General features: G+C 34.5%; 1 non-coding gene across 1 annotated transcript; it reads right to left on the bottom strand.

Moving 5' to 3' along the window:
- Positions 1–19808: 19808 nt before the first annotated feature.
- Positions 19809–19937, bottom strand: LOC132358059 (small nucleolar RNA SNORA35). The gene has a single exon (XR_009500414.1). It is a non-coding gene; the product is annotated as a small nucleolar RNA SNORA35 (small nucleolar RNA).
- Between the last annotated feature and the right edge of the window lie 1046 nt (positions 19938–20983).

The following is a 20983-nucleotide window of genomic DNA, read 5'->3' as shown; positions in this document are numbered from 1 at the left end:
GCACAATACCAGACATTAGATACAACTTTATTAAATGAATAAAAGAACAATATGGATAAATTTGCAGTGCAAGTTAAAAAAAAAAGGAGCTCACCAATAAAAAGTATTCTACAATTACTTCAATTGAAGGGCCATTATCAATGGTTCTTTAACTTTTAATCCTTCAAAATATAGGATTATTAAACATCTAGGGATACAATCGTGTATGACAAAGCTTTTGATCTTAAAAATTTGTGTTTAGAAATGTCACGGATTACATACTTCGAAATGATAGTATTAATCAGCATTACTAAGTAGGTGTCATGAGTTCTGTTATTAAAAGATATATATATATTTATGTTTTATTTTTAATTTAGGGGGTTTTAGAATCTCATGTGGAATTAGTTACAGTAACTAATTAGTTTTAATTAATAAGCAAAGAGCAAAATACTCCACATGCATTTTTCCACATAAATTTTAAAAAATTGTATTCACATTTTCATCCATAATAAGTTGGAGCAATAGATTTTCTCATTCAATCCACTGCCTTCAGATCGGCAAGATATTATTAGTCAGATTTTATATTGAGAAAACCTGAAGTTCAGGAATATGAATTCACTGACTTCAGGTTACACAGCTAAAAAGTGTTGAAGGGGTGTGAGGCAGGCAGGCCCTAAGTCTTCTGTGCTCTTAGGCAGAGTTGGGTAGAGAAGCAGTAGTAGAAATATTTTAAAAGAGTTAATAAAATAAAAAGCATTTGCATTTTATTTTAGTATGCACTATGTATACTCAGGAGTCAGATTGATTCCTATATTGTGTTTCTTGATTAGATTGCTATATTTAATTGGGTTTTCTTTTCCAGACCAAGTGGTTATTAATTTATTCAACAAATATTTATATGGATGCTCATTCAAGCCCATGGGCTGTGTTAGTAGTTGGTAAAGAATGGTGAACAAAACCTGCATGATCTCTGTACACTTAATAAATAAAGAAGAAAGAACAACAAGAAGAAACAGGAGATAGAGAAGGAAAAAGAGGAAAAAGAAAATGGGCGTAGCTAAATTCTATCTGATAAATGGGAAAGTGGGTTAGGAGCAATATGCATGAAAGGGGTGAGAAAACTAGTTTAGAATCCAAGTGATTTTCATATCATTCATACGATAGGCATAAATGTCTTGGGTGGGGCGATCAGCTTGCTTTACCCCTAGCACCGCTCCCTACCCTGATGAAATCAACATTTCCTAATACTGGGTACTTCGCACAAAGGTGACCAAAGAGGAAATAAAGAGAAAAAAAATTAAACTCTTTGATCTTCCCAGGAAGGAAAACAGTTACAAGTTTTTATACTAGAAACAACTAATGCTGTTTTCATGATTTAAATTAATTTCTAATAACTTAGTCTAGAAGTTTAACCTGAAGAATAAAATGATTGACAGAGTAATTACTGAAATGTTTTGCATACGCTCTACTAGAATTGATATATGTGACATATTAAGGAAAAAAAAAGCCAAGAGACAAAGAGGCTTCCAGGAACCTAGACTATTTCATATTATAAGAAGGTAAAAGGCAAATGGAATTTTAAAGAATGGATGATTATAAAAAAATTTCTTGATGATCTGATGTTTTTGATTCATTAAGTGTCTTATAGTAATATTGATTTAGTAATCTTTATATATTTGCTTAAACTTCTACAATAAATAATTTTGCTCACTTAATTTTTACTAATTCTGAGGCTCAAGTCACCTTTTCTCTCTAAAGCCTTCCCAGATGGGAAATGATCTGGCTTTCCTCGACCTTTCAAGATACGTTTATTCTTATCACACACTTTCTTATGTGGTAGTTATTTGTGCATCAGCCTTATATTTCTTCTCTCCCATATTAGATCATAAGCTCTGTTTGGCTCGTAGGTTTTTATCCTCCACATAACAGGTGCTCAAATAAGACTTGTTGGTTCTCTTATTCTTGCAACAAATACTTATTGAGGACCTGCTATATGCCAGGCATGAAGAAACACAATGTGTTGAACATATTCTGACATTTTCTTTAAAACTATTACACCATAATTTTGTTTGATAATATTATAGAAAATATCCCAATATTTCAAATGAGCATTTATTAAAATTCCTCTTTCCCTATAAGCCCATTTTCTATCTCTATTCCGTTTATAGGTTCACTCAAATGTACTTTTGTTATTTTTCTTTTCTATAATATCTTTTTATTCATCTTTTGAACCAAGTCCAGGTCTCTTAATAAGAACTTCTAAATATATATTTTGCTATTAGATGTCTAAAAGTCCAGCTTTTGGTTCTTAATATAAGCAAGGAGATACCAAAATAAGAATAACAAAACAATTTTCTAATTATGAGGACTATAGTCATGATTGGAGCAAGTATATTTTATATTTGGAATTTTATGCAAAGATCACACAGCTGTCAAATCAAACTAATTCCTCCTAATACTCTAGGAAATATTTTTTCTGTTTCAACTTAAGGATATAAAATCAATTTATAATTATTGAAGTAATAGATTCTCATTGTAAAAATATTGGAAATTATAGAAAATTTTTAACAAGGTGGTTAAAGAAACATCCATTTAGCTGATCACAAGATGATATGTTCACCAATATTATCATGGGGTAAAATGCTATGGAGATTTTAATTATCAACTGTAAATAGAGAGCATCTAATGTGTCAGCAAAGAAATATCAATAAAATGATTAAAAAAATCATAATAATTATGTTCTTCCAAATGTGCTTTTTATAGTTCTATTAAAAGAATTCTTCTGTTACTGAAAGCTAACTTTGACTACCCATGTGAAATTTTAACAAACTTTTAATCTAAATAAAAGAGGAGTAAAAAATGTATTATAAAAATAGAAGTACGCAGATTCCAGTTATGAGTTTGGAATCTAGATTGTGGAATTGAAAGTTCGAAGGCAGGTTTAGTACAAAGCTTGAAATGAAGAGTTAATAAATCTACATGAAACACAAAATTACTTTTTAAGAATTTGTGTTTTACCCTCTGGCTGTCTTTCAATCTCTATTATGTTCACACTGCACGCTCTGGGTATTGAATAAAAATATACACAGCCCATGCAATGAGCACATCCTAGAGCCAAGTCCAGCTGTGATATAAAGCTCAAAAGGTAGTATCATTTGGTCAAATTTTAAATGTTAAATAAATTTGAAATGATTTATTCTGAAAGTCGAAAATTTGGCCAAAAGATTATACTAAAATCTTAGCACTTGAAGAGACCATATTGAAGTAATCTCTTACCCTCTAGCCATATCCTTTACCCTTTCCCAAACCATACCAGACAGATGACTATCTATTCCAAGTGCATTTCAAAGATATTTGGGAACAACCTGGGATAACTCTTATCAGAATTTACAAACTGTAATAAGAAATGTCTTTGTTTATTACATCCAAATTAAATTCCTTGTTCTGCAGACTAAACCAAAAGTGGTGTCATGGAAAAAAATATTGGACATTAGACTAAGAAAACATGAATTATACCTTATAACTATGTGACAAGTCAGTTAAATTCTCTGTGCCGCAGTTTCTATGCCTGTAAAACAGGGATAATAATAACAAATTTACATATTTATTATGTGAAAGGTTAAGGGACTTTACACATGCAAAAGTAGTCTGTAAACTATAAAAAACAAGCAATTATAACGGATTCTTTCTCTGGAGTAGTAATACTCCAATTCATATCACCATTTTCTCCTCTTCATAGGTCTTATTTTCTAATCCTTTCATCATCTCTGTATCTCTTCTCTGAAATCTTTTCAATCTTTTCTCTTACATCATTATGCAATTCCACCACCCTGAACTAGACCTAAGATTTAATCAATTAGTTGGCTGAGGTCTATTTTTATTACTTATCATTCTTACTTCAATAAACATGAAAACTGGTTGCTTGAGATATAGCTGTGAACAAGACAGATAAGGTCCTGGCTACCATGGAATTTACAATATAGGGACAGGGAGAGAGTCAATAAGGGAGTGAACAAATAAGATAATTTTATATAGTATTAGTGCTGTGAAAAATAAAACAGATAAACATGAGAGTTGAGGGTGAGTAGTTTGGATGGGGTCATCAGGGTAGAATTTTTGAGACAGTGATGTATGACCTGAGACTTGAAGAAGGAGGGGGATTAGTCAGTTGAGGATGTGGGAGAATAGTGTTCCAGAAAGAGCATCAAATGGCTTAAGGTGGGTGTGAGCCACTGAGGCTGGGGGATAGTGAATGAGTTGTTTAAGAAAAAGCTAGAGAGAAAAGCCTGGGACCCTATCATTAAGGTGTTTGAAGTCATGGTATGATGATAAGAAGGCATTGAATGGTTTTAAAGATGGAATGATGTGTTACAACGAACTAAAAAACCAACCTTCAGAGTTACCCAGTGATTTCTGAATCCTCTCAATACATTCAACTGAGTATCAGATGGGTTTCTTTTACTTTGTAAATGATCTGCAAATTGGACTTTAGGATTTTCCTTTCATCTGTGTTTAGTAAGCATTAATTAGTTGTTTATGTGATACTTTGCAATAGAGTAACGACTGACATTAAATTTAGTCAACTTAGAGATCTATGCCATCCGTTTTGTCCTCATTCTCCAGATATGCCAAAAAAGACTGACAAATCAGCCTTGTGCTATTTCCATTTCATAGGAAGTCATGCAGAATGACAGAACCACTCTGTATGTGGATAAAACCATGTTTTATCCTACTTCTCACCTGTCATTCAATGACGAAATGATTGAATGATGATATACGGATATTTTAAAAAACGAAAGAGGAAAGCCTAAAAGACTACCTTGTTTTTCTCAGGCTGCTACAGCTACAGCTAAAAGCCCTGCTGACATCCTCTCCCTTCCCTGACCCGTGCCCCACCTGTGAAAAAACAAAGCCTTCTTTCAGAGAAAAATGCAATTTACAGTGCAATAAGTACTGGGTTTCTCTATTCTAAAAGAAAGACTGCTGTATCATATTGTATTGGGAATAATCAAAATAAATTAATCATCAAGAAAAAAACCCACAAGAATAAAAATTACTATTTGCATTGTTCGCCAGTAGACAAAAATGACAAAATGTGCTCCCAACTGTTAATAGTTTCTGCATAATATTTAGATAGTGTTGAAAGAAAACCTGAATTTGATAAGTGAAAATAGAATATCCTCCCAAATGCTTGAAAAGTGTTATTAGGCACTATGGATTTAGTACTGTAATTGTCATGATCATATGTGGAAAACACTTACATGAAATAATTGGGGAGAAAATGGAGAATATAATGCCTGCATCTGAACTGACGTACTACTAGTCCCTTGGAGCCAAGGACTGTGGATATTTTAGGGGAACAAAATGTCTCTTTGGCATGCAGATTATTTCAAGCTGAAAACAATCAAGGCCCAAAAGACTCAGGAAGAAACTTTGACCTTCCCCCTAACTGCCTAAAAGAATTTAGATAGAGGGCCTGTTCCCAGAATAGAGCTATGACCAGAGATAGCTGCAAAGAATATGGGCTCAGTGTGATGGTGGTGGGGGGCAAAGAGGGCCTAGAGTTCAGAATCCACTCTGTGTCTCATTGTTTCTGCCTGGCCCAGTAAATATTTATTTACCAAACGTTTTGCTTTTCCATCTCCATGTGAATTGCCTTCCTCCCCTTTGAAGTCCCAAACCACTACCCTCAACATCCTCTTTTGTCTTTGGCTGAAGACAGCATTTAAGTTGGTCTCTGGGGCCATCTCAGGGAGTTAGTTTCCTGAGTATCTCTCATGTATTCAGGAGGTACACATGTTAATAAACTTCTTAACCTGTCTTTTATTATAGGGGGTCTCAGCCAAGAACTCAGAATGGTAGAGGGAAAATTATTTTTCCTTCCTTACACAGACTACACTGTTTTAAGACATCCCTGTCTTGGCACATGCTATTTCTTCTGTCTGGAATGACCTTTGACCCTTTCCATGCTTGGCCATCTCAGAGTCATGACATAGAGCACTGCTAGATATTATGTCCTCTGTGAAGCCTGCTCTGACAGTGCCAACCATTCCCTTCTCTACAGTACTTGTGGATCTCATACTTATTCCATCATTGCCTTCATGCCATTTTATTTTCATTATTTGTCTGCATATCTCTCTCCTCTGTGAGACTGGGAGCAATTAACAACAAATATAACTGAATCTTTTTTGGGTCCCCAACACCTGGCATAGTGCCTGCATACACTAGGCATTTAGTAAACTATTACTGAACTGAGCAGTGTTAAGCAAACTACCTGCAGATACCTGAAGTTGAGGAAAATAGACATGCTGATTTTAAAACAGAACATAAAAACCTTTGTTCATACTGGAAAATGAGAATCAAAGCATGTTGCCAAAATACTGTTTCTCATCCACAATCACATTTTTAATGACTCTTCTATGTTTGTTTTGTAAAAAAAAAATCTAGTGACTGATATAGGTCATTCAGAAATAATCTATATTCACCCCTTTTCATAAAAGTGGTTTTTTCATTATTAAATCTGATTTATTGACCTGAAATTGCATAAACCACCACAACCTTCTGCATTTTTATAATCCTGCCTTTTGCATTCTTATACTACACATTGCATGCACATGCTTTCAACTGTGTTACACTTGGTTGTCTGATTTTAAATAATTCTTCAAGATTCCCTTTAAACTTTCTTAAATTCTCCTGACTTTGCCCTTTATACTTTCAAAGTCAGCTTCCAACTAGGGCAGCTTGTTTCCCTAATTCTTTGTCATTCATTCCTGGTTTTGTTTTTTTTCTCTCTCCTTCCTTCTTCTATCTCTCTTGATCCCCCAGTGGCTCCCCGGGGAAGCTGCTGACTGTTTTTCAGGCTTTCCACTGTATTTTCTCATATCCATTATTTTCTCCTCTATGGAGCTATCACCTTCATGCTGTTTTCTTAAGGCACTTTTTTCTTTACATGAGCCCTAATGTATCTATTTTCTTCCATAGTTTCCATTCCTGTCACCACCTGATATTTATATATATTTTTTCCTCTGTTACTTCCTGAGCTTCCTCATACTTCCTTCCTCTCTTTTGTAACTGTCAAGTGGCTTTTTGGCATTCAATAGAACAGGGACTATTGTCACCAGCTCAGAAATTCTTTTGTCCCCCAAAACAATAGAGGTATTAAGTGCTGCCTTTTCTTTGGCTTTTCTATGGGCTGTTTTCATATGTCTTTCCTCTCCAATTACTCACGGTCCCTTCCTGAAAAATGCTGTATTCTGGTTCTCTCTGCCTGAAATGTTTTTCATAGAGAATCTACTTTGGGGATTATTTGAGCTACCATTCTCTGTTGACTCACCTTCTTCTCAATGTCTGGCCCATACCCGAGGCCCGAGGCCGCTTACATCACGACTATGGACTAAGCACAATTAAGAAACTCAGTATTGAGGACTAAAACTTTATTTAGTATGCTCTCACTTTTCATTTATTTCTATAACATGTTGCCACCAATTTTTAATACTTTCAATTCTGAGAAAAGAATTACTTCAAAGCCTCTAGCAGTACTTATTTTATTAGCAGGGGCGTGTAACTCTTATCTACAGAGGCTCAAATACCAAAACCTTCAGATCCTATAAGCAGGTGATATGCCAAATTAATAAACCATTAAATAGGAACGACATATCTAATTTTCAAGGATACGATGCTAATCTGATTAAAGTGTGAGGGGAAAAAAATTAAACGGGAACAATTCAGTGTGTTTAAAAAGAAACAATAGGCCCCAAATGGAGTTACTTGTGCTAAGCTCTATGTCAGCAAACCAAGACTTAATACCTGACCTAACCACAGTTGCAACCACCCCCAGGAATGTAGTCTTAACTGGTCAGTTTGGAATTTTCTAGTCAGAACCAATAAAATAATCTGCCACATAGTCTCCTTCCGTCCCCATAGGTAGGTTACCTAAGACTGGAATAATCCACTCTTTCCCCCGCTTCTGCCTATAAAGGGCTTCCATTTTGTACAACTCCTTGGAGCTCCTTTCTATCTGCTAGATGGGATGTGCTGCCCTACAAATGAGTCATTCAATAAAGCCAATTAGATCTTTAAAATTTACTCAGTTGAATTTTGTTTTCTAGCAAGTAGTTCTAGTCATCCTCTTATGTGAATCCAGGAGACTCGTGAGGTGCTATAGATAGTTTCCATGCACTTAAAATATGACTTAATGAAAGTTCAGTTACATATAACTTCTCAGAAATGTATCTATTGCCTAAAACAAGGCAAACTCACACTTATCTCCCACTAGCTACATCGATTTTTGAACAATTTCAGCTATTCACTTAGGTAAGCACACGAGCTCCCAAACTGTTCCACTAACTACTGATAGAATTGTGTTATATAGCGAAGAGAATAAGCCTCCAAAAACACTGGCTCAAAAATTTAAATCTAGAATCTGCTTTCTTTGCACCTTATAGAGCAGTTATTTCTTGGTTGGTGCTTTGAAGGGATTTTTTTCTCTGCAAGACTGAAAACAGAAATTGTTTAGTTTAGCAGCAAATTGCCTGAAATTGAGCCAGCCCAAGAACATGTAGTTAATAACTGTCAGTCCTTGCAAGTAGCTCTGTATTCTAATTAACTTGCACTTTTATAATTTCTTAGCAAAGTTCCTTTACACTGCAAGGTTTTTCCTGTTAAAACTGATTCATTTTGGTTCTGCAAAGAGGACAGAAGCTCAAAGCTCAAAAGCTCTCCCCTACCCTGATCCTACCCTGTACTATCTAGGTTAAATCATTCAATTTGTCTGTGGTTCATATTTTCATCTTTAAAAACCAAGATGTTAATAAATAATATGTGAAGGCTGACAAAGCATTATGGCAGTGAGAAGTCTGCATTAAAAAACACCAGCACATACATTAAAGAAGACAAAATAGAGAGTCAAAGTAATCAATATTGCTTCATCCTTTTTTTTTTTTTTTTTGCTTCATCCTTTTCTAAGACACAAATAAGTAACCTAGCTTCTAGGGCTCTTGTGAACACTAAAAGAGATCTGTTTTTCAGATGCTCTGTAAACGGCAGCAACTGATTTATCCAGAAACATCATTTATATAGAACAAAATTGCACACAGAAAGGAAGCAAAAGTAATATGTTATCACAAAGGTCACATCCACTTCATTAATAATAGCATTGTTTCTCCTTTTAAAAAAATCATGTCTCCTAGTTTCTAAATATTTTCTTAGGAAATGGGTTCTGTTTTACAAAATTCATTGTTAAATTTCTTTTTCCTGATTTACTCATCAGTAACACCAGTATGCAAAAGTTGGGGGTTAATTATCAAATCATTGTGGTGAGCTAAAATTTATTGTTAACAAGAAAACAAATGTGTGTCAGTGGAAAACTGAAAATTCATGAACAGTCCAAGAAATCTTTCTGCAAAAAACTAATCTGTTAAAAACTAATTTGCAATTATACCACAATAAAAAAGAACAAATCAGAAATAATATTAATAGATAGTATATAGGATCTATATAAACATGACTATAAAAATCTACTGATGATCTAAAAGGAGATATACATATGTATATACATGTATGTGTAGATATAGATATACATATATTTGTATATATGTAATTTTGTTATTGGATTATGTAGTGGACATCAGTTGCTTTTGTCTTTCCAGTATTTTCTCCTCCCTTTTTTTGTTACCAGTGTCTTCCTTCTTTTGAGGAACTCTACTTTCACTAATCTGTATGGTTCTGTGGAAGCTCCCTCCCCCAACCAGAGGAGGCTACTCTCTCAGTCTGGGTCTATAATAGTACCTTAGCCTCTTGGTCACTCTAATGATCCTAGGGACCATGATTTGATCCACATAAGTCAATTATAGTCCTTCTCAATTATTCCAAGGTGGAAATTAAGGGAAAGCATTCTCAATTCTCCTGGATGATCATCTGTAAGGATGGCTCTCTAAAGATGATAATAGTCACATTTCCTGACACATAGAACAGTCTAAGAAAATGAGGATAGCACATGCACAAGAGCTGAAATAAGAAGTAAAACAATGGGGTAAAGGGGTGGTTGTGACACTTTTCAAATTCCAGGATGCCATCAATTCCAAGTCCTGTACTACTCCTTACCTTATTTTAGTTTGTATATATGAGCCACTGAATTTGCCATATTTAGTTAAGATGGTTGGAATTGTGTTTCTAAAAAAAGAAAATACTAATTTGCATAAAACTAATATGGTTCAGTACCCTAAGTTACAACATCATACACTTTTCTAAATAAACTTGGAACCTAGAAAAAAATGTTATCATTTTGGTATAGTAACCCCACAAACAAAGCAAAAACCAAGAAACAACCATTAAAACATAAGTAAATACATTAAAAAAATGAAAAAAAAATATGTCCCATTTATTACTCTGAATGGCATCTACCATATTATATATAAAATACTAACTTGTATATTCCCACGGTAGTTTCAAAGTAAGACATTTGCTCAAGTTTTGAAAAAGTTTTGATATAGATATCACATAGTATTAATTAAAAAATTCAGTTAAAATTCTCCACTTGAATTGTATCTTTTTTTTCATGTAAGGTACAGTAATAAGATCTAAGCTATGAAAATATAGACTTGATATTTCCAAAGATGTATAAATATTAATGCAGTTTATTTTATCACTGCCTGAATGAAGTCTACATCCTGATGGAATGGGATAATATTCTTTTTTAATGACCTGTTTAAATTATCATCTACTGGGAAATAGTTATACTTTGTTCTTGAGAGCAATTTGAACTTTATTGAAAGTTGAAAGTAATTATTGAAAGAAAATTAACTTTTCCCTTGTTGATCTTATATGGATAGCCACTTGCATCTAACCAAGTTTGGAATAACAAGAATTTTTTTTTTTTTAATTTCAAAAGCTAATCAATTAGAAAAAAAAACCTTCAATATAAGAGCTAGTCAGAAAATCACTCTCAATATTTCACTCTCAAATATTCACCAATTCTCAATATTTCAGAATTGGTTCTTCACCTTTATTTATTTAAAAATCTTTATGTGAAACCAGATTTATTTATTTGGCCACACCTCGAGGGATCTCAGTTCCCTGACCAGGAATTGAACCTGGGCCACGGCAGTGAAAACCCGGAATCCTAACCACTAGGCAAACCAGGGAACTCCCCCATTCTTCATCTTTGAATGAGACTATACTAACCAAAGTCTCCATATCAGAAGAGGTTCCAGCAGAGTATAAGGGCCCTGATTTCATGTTCTTAAATATAAGGACTCAGCAAAAGCAGAAAACAGTTTTATGTTAGGAAAAAATATCTGAGTCTATTTGTGAATTTTATATGCCAATGTAGTCAGGTAGCACTTAAGCAGAAAATCTACTACCAGCGAACACTTAATCCTTTGAGTTTAAGAAAGAAGGAGAAACAGAAAGCACAATATAATAATAGGTGATGTAACTCAAACGCATAACATAGAAGCGTTCTACTTTTTTTTTTTTTTTTGAAGAGTCCTACTTTTGAAAGGGGTTGAGAGCTCTCTACCTCCAGGCTGTAAACTACTTGAATGCACAGAATATGCTTTTGTTTTCATTGTATTTAGCATAGAGTCTGGTATCTATTAAGTCTTCAAAAGATGTTTGTGTGACTGCACTGAATATCAAATTCAAATAAGTTTCAATAATTTTTAAAATGTGCATAATTTGTTACCAAAACTGCAGCTGTTAAACATTTGCTCTCAAACTTCACTGCGACATGGCATAGCCTGGGAACACTCTGTGACACTCACCTTCTGTGAAGAATGAGATTGGAGTCTCATAAGATCAAAATGTGGATACAATTCTACCTGTGGTCTTGCAAAAGATAAGATGTTATTGACAAAGTCTTTAATGTTCCACTTGCTAATGGCCCATCTGTGTACTTCCCTCTAGCCAGAGGTCCATGCCAGGTAGGAAGCCTCCCTTGATTGTTCCTACTCAATAATCACTCCTAATGATATTTAGGTTTCACCTTTTCATTCAAAGTGAGAGTAAGATATATTTCAGCAGAAACGTAGAGAGTTATGACATCCAATCCTACATTCCATGGTTCAGGGATGCATTATCAACAGTCAATTGAAGATAATACTACCTGCATTACTAGGTTGCTAAGATGGTTACCATTAAGAATAGAGTATGCATGGAAAATACCTTGCACATATTAAGGGTTATATAAGTATTTGTTGAATAAAAAATGAATGATTAATTTATATTTTAATTGCACTATTATGATATACCACATTCACTTCAAATTTCAGTTTTGAGAATCATGGAGTTCTATAAAACAATCTAACTTCCTGGCTTGAGCTTAACCTGTAATACACTTCAAACTTAAGGACAGGAAGGTTGTAAAATATTTTGATCATATATGAATCTTCTTACATTTACTAATAATTCTACAAAAACTTTTCCAGGTAGCATTATACAAAGTTCAATATAAAATTAAAATAAAGAATCTCAGTCATTTATCACTATTTTTGTCATTGGGTGTACATTTTACCATTACAACATTATAATCTGTGAACAACATATGGCTTAAACACTGTGTTGTTTAGAAGAATAGATGATATGAGAAAAGTATCTTGCATTTCAAAATACTTAAATTTTGAAACATTACTGCTTTGTTCTACCTTGAGGAGTTTTAACAGTTTCACTGTTCTGAGAGAATTCGCAATCCATTGATTACAATCAGCTGGTCAATCTTCTATCCCAACGAAATCAATCATGGTGACAGTTGCCACTCTGGCCTCCTCCCTGTATTTTCGAAGCATGGAGGAGGACAAGTGAGCACCTGCCTCCAAGATTTTAGATTGGAAATATTTCTTGAACAAATCAGGATTCTTTATACTATGGCAGAATACAACCTTCTGAAAAAGGCTGGGTGGGACTGCCCTAACAGATGTGTCAATGCTCTGATCATGTTTTCCTTAAAAAACAAATTCCTCACATAATTTGTAAATGGAATTTAACAATATCTACAATTTAATCATCAGGAAATGGCTTTTAGATGTTTATGTCACATTGTTTATCACAATAGAAATCAATAAAAGTTTGATCAGAATATTCATAGAGCTATTTTTTGTAACAAGAGAAGCCATTTATTTTTCTTTTCACAATAAAAATAATGTACAAAATGAATATTCATTTATGGAGCTGCTCAAGCAAAAGCAAAACCCAAAATATTAAAGATCAGTAAGGATATTAATTCTTCTCTTAGAATATTATTGAAACAGTTGACATATTATTATATAATGAAATGACATAGTATTACATAATGGCCCAAAACATATCACAAATGATCACTTTTAAAGTTGTACAAGAATTCCATTTACAACATATTTGATCTATGTATTTACTAACCTACAGGCCCAGGGAATATAACATCTCATGCCTCTGCATTTCAATAATGGATAGCGACAGATGCCATTAAATCCCTATTTGAAGGTATTAAAACTGATAGACTTTGTCCTTAAATTATGAATTTGTTTATTGTATTGAACTGTCAGGCTATTTTGCTGCTGCCTCTCAACTTGTTCTCAATACATGGTCAGGAAATGAGTAGGTTCACGTGAGCTCATCTGAGAAGGCACTCCCCATTTCTGAAATTCTGTAAGTAGGCTTGTTTGGAAAAATCAGTGAAACATTCCATTTAATCAGTTATTTCCTTCTACATTAAAAAGACAAAATAATCTATAACTTTGTTATAGAGCCCAGTCAGTTGCTCTAAAACACCATGGGTGCAGATCTATCTTCTTATGATGCTTTCTATCCTAGAAATGTTTCGTATGGCATCAGGAAGAAAGTACCCATCATCCTGTTGGTCTCAAGTCAAATTCCTTTCTTTTTGTTCTTACACTCGCTCTCCCTTAGCCAGTCCTAGCTTTCTTCAATTGCAATTACAGTGTCTTTTTAAAAACAAGTTTGTCTTGCTCAGGTTCTCGGCTTTTTGGGTTGTCTACGGCTGGTTACCCCTCCAGATCTCAGTGTGAGTTAACATCTTCATTTTCCTTCTCTTGTCTTACACCTTCCAACAGTTCTGTAAGGTGTCACCAATCTCCAGAAGTTTGGGAATGAGGCATAGAATTTGGATTATGCTCTTATTTTGCCAGAACAATGATTAAACACACACACACACACACACACACACACACACACACACAGAAAATGAGTAGAGGTTTAAATTGTTTTTACTTCTACACCCTGAAATAATTGAGGCCATTTTCAAAAGAAATAATCCACTTTTGAATTTGGCCTTAATTTTAAAATACACTTAGAGATGCCTGTGGATTAATATTTCAGCACATTGTCAAGTGATTCCATATGTCTTATTTTTCCTCTTCCCATTTCCCCCCCTTTTAGTCAGAAGTATTTGAAGTTTAAGTGTTTTGTAAATCAAGGGGTAGAATAGTCTACTATGAGTGGCAGAATAAAACAGATTGATTTAAAATTCACGAGCAGTATATTTGAAAAGACAGATTCTCAGTGATTTACTTACAACTCTATTTTCAGCTCCTATCAGTTTTCAGCTGTTCATATCTCTGATTTAATGCTTTATGTAGTTGCTTTAGTACATTTACAGATTTAAATGTACAGGAATATGTATTTCTGAAAAAAATGCACTGAAAGTTTAAAATTTTCAGTGGGACTACCTGTAAGGTTAGTAGAAATTTCTTAGCACTTGGAATTCACTTGGAATATTTTCCTAAAAGGACTTCAATTTTCCGTTTCATGCCTAACCATGCAAAAAGTAAGGGGAAACCCCTTACAGCAATGTTTACACCATCCTAAGCAAAGTTACAATACGGAGAAAATTAATACCCTCAGTTCTAAATTTCATAATTTGCTTTCATTGCAGCAATCATTTATGATAAAACATCTATTATAGCTCCTATTTCTTCTGTTACTTCTGTTTTTCATTCAACTATTCTTTATAAAATCTTGACTTCTCTCCCTCTCATCCCCTCCCACTATGACCATGACCACCACTAACAACACTGACAGCAGACAGGTGAACTTGCAGCTGGGTTTAAATACATCCTGGCACTTCTACCAAAAAAAAAATCTGTCTCTGTTTAATGATGCACCAAACGTAAATGAACTAAGTAGCAACTTAAAAGTTGTTAATATTTGATCTTGTATTTTATATCTACTATATTAAGAAGGCTCAGAATTATTTGTGGATATTACACCACAATTTTAAAGGACAGAATAAATATTAGACCAGTAAAATTTTTCTCTTGTTGCTCAGATTCTTTTTAGACTAGATCTACCTCCAACTTCTCCAGTTAATGGAGTGGAGGATCCATGTGCATTATCAAAAGTGATGTATAATCCATTCTGATGGTTTGGGCCGCTTTCTCCACTCTCTGCGATAGGAAAAACTGCCAAGGCAAGTGGGCCTACAGCCTTGAACCAGCTGGATTCACATAAGACATCTCAGCTTCTTTGAGGTGGTACAGTTCCTTGTGCAGGTGCTACAACTTTACTCCAGAGAGCATGATCTCTCCTTTTAGGTGATTAGAACTGGGAACAAGAGCAAGCTTTATGATGTCAGAATGGGTAACAGGCCTCAGTTGTGAGAAGTGACAAAGGAGACCAGTGTATGGTATCCAGGCTTCCCAGCTGAGCTGTCTGAAGCCTTGGTTACCTGTAGCATAATGGCAGTTTTCACACTCTGAAAATATGCAATGCCAGCTTCTCCTGCAAGAGTCCCCCACCATTCTAGGGTTGCATCATTATCAGAGGGAATGAAAATACGGTCTTAATCCAGTTAGGAAATAAAGGACACTTGCTAGGAGAAGTTTCAAGTCAACACAACAAATATTTGCTGGTTTGGGTTAACTTACCTGCAAGAAATGTTCTTTTTTTGTGACAGAGAAGCACATGATCCCAAACCAAGTTACAACTATGTCCCTGGAAACATTGGTGATGGAAGTGACATTTCTGTAGAAGTTAGAGCAGGAAATGAACTTTAGAGATCCTTTACATAGCCCTTAGTAGAGTACCTTGCACAAAGTAATCTCACAATAAATAACTGATGAATGGATGCATCCAGTTCGCTCCCTCTTTTTACAGGTGAAGGAAATAAAGCCAAAGGGAAGAAGTAATTTACTCAATGACATAAAGTTGACCAGTGGCAGAGCCAGGATGAGAGACCAGAATTTCCAAGTCCTTAGTGATTACTCTCTCTACCATACCCTTCTTTGTATTCAGTCATTTCCACTGTTGATTGATCAGCAGTGAACTATAATCATATCCATCCCTCGAAATTTGTCCATGTGACCTCATTCCTGCAAGGCCCTTTAGCAGAGCAGTAGCTTAAACTAGGCTTAACAGCTCTAGTCTACCTCCATTTATCTCTCTGAATTCCAACACTGCTTATTGCCTGTACCACATATTTAGTATTTTAATACAAAGAATTATGGATTATTTTGCAATGATGTCACATGTATTTCTTTTGTCATTTAATAAGTTTGCATGCTCCTCTGGGTAATGGACATTTGCTTATACTTCTTTCACATATGTCAGCATGTAACTCTTAGGTTTGTATGGGTACAGAAGAGATCGAATAAGCATGTAACTTAGAATCCAAATTGGTACACTCTTGAGAGTCAAAGAAAGTATTCATATTTGCTTGATAAGTGTAAACTGTGACTATCCTGGACAAACTGGAATGTAGGATCTCCCTAACAGCAGTTGACTTGCTCATCACGTGTTCAATTAGAATCATTCACCAATGATTGCATAATCGTCCAACTATGGGATACTGTTTATAGTTTACCTTATTACACTGAGTGGAATTATTTCTAAAGTAGTAATCACTGAAAAATCATGAATATTGTGGAATTCTATTTACTGAATACGTATATGTATGTGTTATTTGTTTACAAGTTATTATGAATATTTCCACAAAATATTCATTTATTGCCTTAAAGTTGTAAGGGTAAAGTTAAGTGCAAAACTTCTGCTGGTCCAGTTTTAATCATTCCAATATTGAAAATGTGGCTAAGAGTGGGAAAAATGGCATTCTCTCTATTTTCCTGATGGTAAAATATGAAATCTCATGACTTTCATGTGGGGTAGGTCGGGCAGGGTGCTGTTAGGAGCTATGGACAAAAAGGCCTAAATTTGAAGTTTAAAAATAGATTTAAATTTAAACACTCTATTCAAAAATATCAAGACACATCATGATTTAAAATTTCTTTTGGGATAAAACATGGAGACATTAATAAAGGAAACAAAGTCCACAATAAATTTATATACAAAAAATGACTGACTAAAATTTTATAGCATTTACCCATCATACTATATACTAACTTAATGAAAAAAATCTTTACATTCATTTGTTAAGAAATAGTCAAACAAGTTTTTTGATACAGTTTTCATTTTCATACATATAAATATGTATTTTTCTCTTCAGATATGTAACAAAGGTTCAGACATCCCAGACAGAACAGTCCATAGTTTCAATTTATTAATATTGCCAAATTAGAGGTTTAATGATAAAAATTCCCTGAAGCAGAATGAGTTTTAAGCACTTGAACAATGGCAGTTACACCATCTGCTCCAGATAGAAATTTGCTGTCTTGACAGTAATAAAGGACAAATAGGCAAAACAGATACATCAAGCCAGCAAGAGGGTAAATGCAACAAGGGAAGAAGCATTTCCTAGATAAATTGCTTTTTCTTTTGAATACTACATTCTATACTAAATAATACTTCATTCAACTATAAGCAGATGTTTATCAAAGAGAATTCATATTCATAACCTTTATCAGAAAAATCGTTCTATATTATGAGAGAATCTAAACAATCATACTTTGCCATTCCTCATTCCATTCATTTCCTAAATGAAATTAAAGTACACAAACAGGAAAAAAAAAAAAAAGCAAAAATAATCACATGGGAAACAAGATAGCATGTTGCCCTTAGGAAAAATGCTGAGAACAGACATTATGTTGACAGATTCTCACCTACCCACACGGACTTCCAAGACAAGCCCCTAGACTACATTATTTTAAGAAATTGTTTTAAAAATCTGTTTAAAAGACTGTCTTCCCACATCCTGTTATCAGTGTAATATGGGTGTATATGGCTGAGGAGGAATAGGGGAGTGTTCAAATAGCATTTGTTCTACATTAAAATAATAAGGGGAAAAATAAAACTCTGTATCATTATAACACATTAATTCACAAAGTTAGATCATATAAATATCTTGCCATATGTCTAAGAAAGAAGATATTTACTTTCATTTTTAAAAAAGAGGCCAATTTTTGGAACCTCAAGACAAGGAAATTTACATAGAGGCACATGGCCCATTTTCTACTTTCATTTCATATTACTCACATACTTGATGTTCAAACTACTTTTATCTTTGGTTCAAGGGTGGCAATAAAGATGATAGTTTGAAAGATAGTTGAAAGAAATTAAAAATATATATATACTGTATAAAAAGTCTATTCCTTATCAATTGTCAGAAAAAATGTGTCATAGTTTTTATTTCATTTTGTATTTCAATCAACAAGGATTTATTTAGTGTGATATATATTTTTCACTGATATATTTCATCTCAATTGTCTGAAAATAGTAAAATTATAATAAGCTGCAAGTTGTGTATACTATATTACAATGTTGGCCTAATTGTCAGAACATAGCTATGACCTGAGGTTAGACCTATGAGCCCAACGTCCTTTCTGGCTGAAGGCCCTAAAGACATTTCCTGGGAAGGCAAGTTTACCATCCACAATGTTAACACAAAAAAAGTGTGAGGTCTTACTTCAAAATAATTATTTTCACTTAAATAACTTATCATGAATTCATCTCTCACAAACTAAGCTTTTCTTGATTTTAAATGAGTTTTCAGTCTATGTTTTATTTGCCACATAAAACAGTGCCATGTTTTGTATGGTACTAAAACTAGGGTATTCAACTTTCTAGATCTTGTCTTCAAGTCCTGGTTGTAAGAATTAATGAATGACTTCATAGGTAACTTACATGAATTTTTCCATCAGTAATTATTTATTGAGCTTCTACTTTATGCAAGGCAAGGGGCTAGGTGCTGCAGTAAGTACTAAGATGTATGAGAAGATAGGGTCTTTGTTTTCAAAGAGTTTACAACTTAGCCAATAAGTTACCGACATAAATGAGTACAAAAAATGGGAAACTAGTTATTGCCAAACTGTGTGATAGAGGGAGAGGTTCAAGAGGGACTTGAGTATTCAAAGGTATTATGAATGAAAAAAGGGGCTAGGAATGGGTCTTGAGCGTAGATCTAAATTACAAGAAATAATTGGGAAAGAAATTCTGTCAGCACTAGATTTAAATAGACTGTTAAACTATCTACAGGGAATGAAGAGGCAGTGGAAGGCTAGTTTGTCAGGAAGCTGGTAAGAATGTGGGGCAAATAAAATACACAAGAGCCAAAATCTGTAAGATAATTATCATCTATTTTTGTCACATCAAAAGGAGAAAACAACTTATCTCTCCTATCCTAACACTTAATGAGCAATATGCCAGTGAATATAAATGAATTTATCTTGTAATATAATCACTATGACAATCTTAGATCATTCCAGTAGTGTCAAGCTTATTTTATGGACTAGGGCACTGAGTCTAAAAGGGTTAATGTGAATTGCTAAGAGCTACGCAGCTAGCAATTATGATGATAATAAGCAATAACGGTGATAACATTTATTGAGCACCTGCTATTAAGCTGATTCAAACATAGTCACTTTTATCTAGTAGTAGCAGATACTGAGCTGCTTGATTTGTTTCTCCACCTCCTCATTTTTCTTAGACAGGGTCCCAGGACCCAGGAGATATGTACCCACCTGCATGCAGGAGTAGCCCACAGCATGACTCTCCCAGCTTTGTGGAGGGATTTGCTTTGGCACTGCTCGATGCCCAGTTGGTCAAGGAGGAGCCCAGTGGGTCACTTGCCAGTGCTGTTGACAGTGGAGCTAGGGTCGGGACGCTGTGTTTTGTGCCGAAGAACCAGCTTGAAGGAGGGTGTGGATGGGAGACCTGAAACATCTCAGGATCCATTGCTTCATTCCCTCGGCATGGCTACCTCACACCTGGGTCAGCTTCAGGTGAAGGAATTGTGAGTTTAGAATCAGGCAGGTCCGGGTTCAGAATCCAGGCTCTGACACTCACTAGCTATGGAAACTTGGAAACTCATTAAAGCCCTCTTGGCCTGTGTTTCCTCATATGTGACTGTTGCGAGAGTTAGAAGAAATAACTCATAGAGTCCAGTCCAGTAGGTGACATTAGCAGATGTTCAATCAATAATAGCTATTGTCACAACTAAACGCCTCCCACGTAACCAATGGCAATTCTCTTTTTCTTTTTCAAATTATATTTGTAAGGAAGTTACTTAAACATTTTTAGATTTTTTTTTGTTAATAATTCCATATTTTTCTACTTGTCTTAATAATTTTCCCTTACAAAAGCCAAGTTGCTTTATACCTAATTGTTTATGTTGGCTTAAATGTTGAATATGACTATTTAAAATTGCCTAAAGTTTCCTGATGAGAATTTGTAGATCATTACTCTGAAATTATGTAAAAGACAAAGACACATTTTTCCTGTGTATCTGGAAGGAACTCACATTCTCCCAAATGTACAAAACAGAAAACTATCCATTTGATGTGCCTCCCATTTTTTCCCCTGGTTATGACTAAAAATTTGTCACCTCAAGCAGCCATTGGCAAATAATCATTATTACTTCTTTTTCATTATTTGCTTCATGAAGTCATTGATAAAATTCTGTGAACCAAGCACTACTCTAAATGTAGAGTGTTCCTATTTAAAAAAAGCCTTTTTCTATACCCCTTCTAGTTTTGCCCTAGCCTATTATGCTGCCTTACCAAATGATGCCCCCTTGGGTGCTCAGCCATCCTGGAATTTGAAAAATGGTCTGGCCTTAAGTGCGTAGGACTGGATTAACTATAACCATTGCTATGTGAATCACCATTATCATCTCATCAACACG

The sequence above is a fragment of the Balaenoptera ricei genome, chromosome X (genome assembly GCF_028023285.1).
Source record: "Balaenoptera ricei isolate mBalRic1 chromosome X, mBalRic1.hap2, whole genome shotgun sequence".
NCBI classification, from domain to species: domain Eukaryota; kingdom Metazoa; phylum Chordata; class Mammalia; order Artiodactyla; family Balaenopteridae; genus Balaenoptera; species Balaenoptera ricei.
This window is presented reverse-complemented; position numbering and strand designations above follow the sequence as displayed.